The sequence below is a fragment of the Hippoglossus hippoglossus genome, chromosome 11, assembly GCF_009819705.1.
Source record: "Hippoglossus hippoglossus isolate fHipHip1 chromosome 11, fHipHip1.pri, whole genome shotgun sequence".
Lineage (NCBI taxonomy): Eukaryota > Metazoa > Chordata > Actinopteri > Pleuronectiformes > Pleuronectidae > Hippoglossus > Hippoglossus hippoglossus.
Genome location: NC_047161.1, coordinates 9,370,865 through 9,377,418, shown reverse-complemented (window position 1 = coordinate 9,377,418; position 6,554 = coordinate 9,370,865). Strand labels below are relative to the sequence as shown.

Genomic DNA, 6,554 nt, shown 5'->3' with positions numbered 1-6,554 from the left:
CACACACACACACACAGACGTTTATTTTCACACAAACATGCTCTCGACCGCTCTCACACACCCTCCCTGCCTGCCTGATCCCTCATGATGTTATTTTTTTTCTGTCCTCCCAACGCACACAAACACAGACACACTCACACACAGCGCTCCCACACTCACTCACATCTGTTTGGATTTGTTTTTGTCTGCAGCCGCCCCCTCCATGCTTCACTCTCTCCTTGTCTCCTCCCGTCCTCTCCTCTGTAGCCACAGCAGGCCAAAGGAAACATTAGACGAGCCACTCTCCCTCTGCTGTTGGGCAGCAGGCACAGTCACATCCTGTTTTACTGTCTCTCCTGAATTTTACTGCACCATTGACTGTACATTAAGATGGACGGCATGACAGGTCCCCAAAGGTGAAGCCGAAGCATCTCAATCGCCACCTGGTGGCTGGCTGTAGAACATGATTGTGGAAATTACACGTCCAATAATTCCGAAAGATGGTTTCTGCCATTTTAAGCAGTTCTGAGCTTGATGTTTGTTCAAGTGTTCATTTTCCAGTAAGTTTGGTTTTAATTATTATTTGATGCCATAAAAGGGGTAACAGCTGACACTGACTCATGATTGGTCGAGCATAAGATGGCAAATTAAACTTTCCTATAGTTTGGTGGGTGGAGTAAAGGAATTCAAAATGTTTAGTGTCAACAGAATGTGACGTGTGACTTGATTGCAAGTTATTACTATTCACAAATAATGTATAATTAGGACTTGTTGATATAAAGTCAAATATTCTTTGCAAAACATTGGTTGAATATAAATACATTTAAAATATATATATATATAAAAAATATCACAAATCGCAAATCTGTAATCATTCCTGTGTCTCATCAATATTCAATAAGAATAATATACCATATCTGGTTGTAGGCTATTGACATTGTTAATGAATGCATGTCACAGCCAGCCACATGTTAGGGTTGTCAGCACCATAGACTGTATATGAAGGTCAGAGCAGCTAAGTATGTCAGGATTGACCCGGGCTGTACCAGGAAATGTTCAAAATAATTTCAAATATTTGATTATTAATACCAAAGATGAATTGATTTATTGATGTATTGATAACTTTCTGAACTCTGCATTAAGGATTTCTGCGAACAAAATATTTCCGAAAGAGCCAAAGTGTCAGTTGAACACGTTGTTATTGCTCCTTTACTCGTGCTGTTGGCAGAACGAGCATCAGTCATGTCTCGTCCCCTCCAGAAAAACCACACACACGCATACACACTCAATCAAACAAACACACACCACCAGTGTCCCATAACCTCCCACATGGCTGAATGGTAGGTATAGGGTGTCTAGGTTGTATATACGTGTGTGTGTGTGTGTGTTTGTGTGTGCGTGTGTGTGTACGTAAATGTGGCTGCTGTCGTCAAGCTCCTGGCGTTGACACAGTAAACTGATCCTAAGGGGTCTGAGAGGGGAAATGTCTCCCTGCCACACACACACACACCTACACATACACACACACGTATATAAACTCATACACACACTCCAGTGGGAGAGGAGAGCAGTGGAGGAGCGGCACTCACACGGAGATTGAGTTACAGCTGAATTAGATCTGAGCTGTGGGAACCAGCACCTTCCCTTAGACACACACACACACACACACACGCATGAACACACACTCATGCACACAAACGTGCTGTGTGTGTGCATATACACATCTGCGGTGTCACTTCTTGACACCGTAGATGTGCTGGGACACACGCTGAGATGATATGGTATGTGTGCACATTCTCACACACACATGCTCTCACACACGCACCGACAGATGCATATAAACAAACACACAGTCATGAACAGATGCAGGCCGACCCTCAGGCACACACACACACACACACACACACACACACACACACACACACACACACACACACACACACACACACACACACACACACACACACACACACACACACACACACCAGGAAGTATGTCATCAAAGAAAAACTGAGATCCTTCAAATAAAAAGCAAGCATTTACACGAAATAACAGTGTGTGTGTGTGTGTGTGTGTGTGTTGTCTGTGTGTGTTTGTTTGTGCGTGTGTGTGTGTGTATGTTGACATAATCATAAACACTCATCTGTAAACACAGGATTAAAAATACAAACACACATTCCTGTCACCCTTGGACACGAGAGAGATGCCTCAGGCGGCAAGTTTTATATCCAGCACACAAACACGCACACACACACACACACACACACACACACTCCCATACTGTGTGTGTGTGTGTTTGTGTGTTGGCCCTAACTCAACACGGTGGTTCTAAATAACGAAAAGCAGAAAATAAAAGCACAGAAGAAGAGGCCACCACCACAAGCCAGTAAACTCTTTACATTTTAATTGCCCTTTCGTTTTCATATGGTAATGCCTGTGAGTGTGTGTGTGTGTGCGTGTGTGCATACATATGCACACACGCACACACACTTGGTGAAAGCCCGTCAGCCGAACAGTGTGTGGGTCTCAACCTGCCGTAAACACACACCCCCTCAACCCCGGAGCTCTGTACATTGAACACAGAGTCGGAAGAAAGGACGTTTGAAACACTTCCACCCACACATCCACCTGTTTCATTTCTTCAACCAGTGTTTCCAGTCTGCCTCTGCTCAGCCCATCATTCATGCTGCTGAAAGTCCCTGTTTCCTCCACTGATGAAGAATATCTGTCACACAGCCTGATAGTTTGATTGATGAACTTTAGGAGAGCAACGGTCAGCTGCACTTTCAGTTTTGATACCAAGACATGAGTTGCTTTTACTTTTAAAATAGAAATACTGATGTTAATATTTCAACCACTCTAAAAACATTCCTTACACTTCCACCTTTTTTCCTTCTGTCATTTTCCTCTGTGATTTCTTCCCTTTTTTATTTAATACACACTATCCCACGTCATGTTTCCAGAAAAAATACAATCCCACAATATTTGGGCTTACTGTCCTCAACATACAATTGATGAAGAGAAAGATTTGTCAGAAAGACTTGAATATGTAATGTTTAGTGTTCTTTAGTGAGTTTACTTAGTAAAGTTTTGAGGTACTTGAGTGTTTTTTGTATTAAGACCAGGGGCATGGTGGCCAAGTGGTAAGGCGTTGGTCTTGTAAACCAAATATCATGGGTTCAACCTCCATTCATGCCTCAATGATAATAGACTTCATCAAACAATACTTTTAAACAAAGGATAGTGACAAATGAAACGTGAAAACAACCGTTTTCATAGGCGGAGTCACACTGCTCTCAACACAAAGTTAATGGAATAAGCCTTTACTCTTCTTGTGTTTTATTTTACCATCCTTGCCTTCACAATCACAGACGGAGTCAAACAATTCACAGTATTAAAGATTCACTTGTACTTAAATGTGATATGCACCTGATGACTTCTTTCATGAGGGCGTGGTGGCCAAGTGGTAAGGCGTTGGTCTTGTAAACCAAAAATCATGGGTTCAACCCCCATCCATGCCTGGAAGATCTTGGTCTTTTGTGTGTTTTCTTTGTAAATTATATCCAAAAAGTACTTTACAATTTTGAGGTACTTGAACAATTTTATTTCCAAATAGATTTTTTCTGCTAGTTCTAACTCCTGTGTACTCATTTTCTGGTTATTTGTGTTTATGTTTATCAGGGCATGGTGGCCAAGTGGTAAGGCGTTGGTCTCGTAAACCAAAAATCATGGGTTCAATCCCCATCCATGCCTCGATGAGCTTCAAACAAATCAGACAAAACACAGAACTGAAATTTAAAAGCAGTCTGCCAAATGTATCAACAATATATATATATATATATTAAAATTTATGTATTCACCTTAAAAAAGGTACAAAAATGATAATTTGTCAGAAAGATGTAAATATGAAACATTAAGTTTTCTTTCTCTGTAAAGTATAAACAATGAAGTACTATACAGTTTTAGGGTAATTGATTATTTGTTTTTACAAATCGATTTTTTTGGGCTACTCTGGTGTACTAATTATTTTGTAGTTTTTTTGGATCACTTTAACAGGGCATGGTGGCCAAGTGGTAAGGCGTTGGTCTCGTAAACCAAAAATCATGGGTTCAATCCCCATCCATGCCTCAATCATCTTCAAAACAAAACACAAACAGAACTGAAGTTTAAAAGGAATCCGCCAAATGTATAAATGAGCCACTGTTTCCACACAAACAGTCAAACTGTCCACAACATGGAATGAATAGAATCACCCTGTAAAGGTAGAAACATGAATAAGATAAGTCTGAAAGATGTGAATGACAATAGTTGTCTTATTGAGCTGCTGCTGCTGCAGCATCACAGCATGGGTGTCAGCTTTAAAGCAGCCGTGTAAACGCAGGCCATGTGCAGCCGAGTATTAAGCCGTCCTGCTGGGATCACTTTGCACATGGGAACAAGATTTGTCTCAGCACCAGTGCCGGGTCACAGCAGGTCACACGGGAGATAATAGCGATCAGAGAATAATCTTCTCCATTAATGTTTGCTCTCTCTTTGACCTCCGGGCGCCTCGCTGTGCAGCATCTTAACAAACAACAGGACCACTACTCCGTGAAGGTCAGCATCATACATGCTTCATACCCACACAGTTGGGTACACTGGGGTTCTCCTCTCAGCAGCTGCGACTACATGACTACCTGTCTTCCTTAAATTTAACAAACACACACACAGACAGAAACTTCCCCAGTCCACACATACACTTGCACGATGCCGCCATCCGCTTAGCCCCGTCCCTGTGGAACCAAGTTCTAGCAGCAAGCACCAAGGGAGAGAAAGGGGAGTGCAAACAAACTCTCCCCAGGTCCGGGGCTCCGGTTTCAGCCTTCCGTCCGCTGCGGCCGGGGGGCCATGGGAACACCAAGTGCCAGGGGCCCTGTGTCAATAAGGAGCAGTGGTTCAACACAATGGGGGCCTGCCTGCAGACAACACCGCTGACAGACACCCACACAAAAGGCCCTGTGAATGGGAAGGAGGCTTGTGCACACACACATGTACGTCAATACACACACACACACACACACGTAGGGAAAAGAATAGAGCAGTGTGTGGCTGCCCACAAGGCCAGTGTTTGATGACTGCTTCTGTGTGTGTACAAATACACTCAAACACCCGGCAGCACTCATGCCCACGAAGACATAAACACACAATAATAAACAGTTACAGTACAACGTGTACCACAGATAACCAGTGTGACAAACACATGTCAGTAGAGTGTACTTTTACTGCATTCTTCATTTGTTTCACACTGTTTTTCTGTCGAAGAGCCAAACTGGATAACATCCGATAAAAGAAGAAAACTGTAGCATCAGTTAATCTGACTGTGAAAAACGCATGTGTGGTGAAACCCACACTTTGAATTCTGCTCATCATGCAAATAGAAAATATGAAAAGAGAATGTTCACTATATGCATGGAATTTTGCATATATATTAAAATACATTATAAAGATTTAACAACACAATAAACATGTAAAATAAATCCTCCAGTCTATACGACCCATTCATCAGCCAAAAGGTTTTAACCCACATTCATGCATGAGGCATCTGATATAGAAGCATTAACGGCATTTAGCACTTGTTGCTGTGACTATATGCGCAGGACAGTCACTGCACTGCTGCAGGCAAAAGCGGTTACCGTGCATTTTACTGGCGAAAAACCTGCAACCTCAGTGCTAGACCCATAATGCATCACTGCGTCAATCAATTTCAATCCATCAGTGGCCTCGCTGAGTAACTGGGGCAGTGCAGGAGCTGAGCGGACTGCGAGTGTGCGGGAGGACATGTGAAGAGATCTACTGCCACCTGTTGTCAGCCGAGAGAAAAACAAAAGGATGGGTTAGGTAGGGTTCCAACAGCAGGTGGCAGCACTGCGGCTTTTAGAGAGGGAGAGGATAAATTCATGATTCAAAACTTCTCATTGGATTATGACAGAATTTAAAAACAAACTTCTCTGCCTTGACTTAAAGGTGTGCAGCTTCTCAGTGAAGCTCTAATCATCCCATTTCATCACCAGGCCTGTGACTCCCTGCTGCACGTCACCCTGCTGCTGAGTCCTAACCACAGGTGTGTCCCTATGAAAATGTTTTGAGCAGAAGGGTTGAGCTCCAAAGTGAATGTGTGGGTTCAGCAGACATATTGGTGGTTGAGAGGCTCTGCTGAGCGTCACCATGGGAAATGTAAGAGTCAGCGTATCTGAAGCTGCAGTTCTTTCAGCCTCTACTTCAATATTAACCGTTGTTCTTTTTAAAATGTGCTCACACTGATCCATCAGTAACTAGTATTGTTATGAAATAATAAATCATTGACAGGATAAATATTCTTACTCTTGGCACTTCAAGCACATTTTATTCATGTAATTTTACTAAAATTGTATTTATTTTTTACATCGCTGTATATCTTCAATTAAACAAAGCATTTGTTTACTTCGTCTAGTGCTGGAATGAGCCAGCTATATGTGGGTACTGTGCACCTGCCACCAAAGAGATAAATACAATTAAATAACATCTCTTTAACGGGATCAATAAAGTTAACCAGATAA

General features: G+C 42.3%; 4 non-coding genes across 4 annotated transcripts; all 4 read left to right on the top strand.

Annotated features, from left to right (window-relative positions):
- The first annotated feature begins 3,105 nt into the window (after nucleotides 1-3,105).
- trnat-ugu lies at nucleotides 3,106-3,177 on the top strand. The gene has a single exon. It is a non-coding gene; the product is annotated as a tRNA-Thr (tRNA).
- Nucleotides 3,178-3,428: 251 nt separating this feature from the next.
- On the top strand, nucleotides 3,429-3,500 carry trnat-ugu. Its single transcript has one exon. It is a non-coding gene; the product is annotated as a tRNA-Thr (tRNA).
- A 160-nt stretch (nucleotides 3,501-3,660) lies between these two features.
- Nucleotides 3,661-3,732, top strand: trnat-cgu. Its single transcript has one exon. It is a non-coding gene; the product is annotated as a tRNA-Thr (tRNA).
- Nucleotides 3,733-4,035: 303 nt separating this feature from the next.
- On the top strand, nucleotides 4,036-4,107 carry trnat-cgu. The gene has a single exon. It is a non-coding gene; the product is annotated as a tRNA-Thr (tRNA).
- The last annotated feature ends 2,447 nt before the right edge of the window (nucleotides 4,108-6,554 follow it).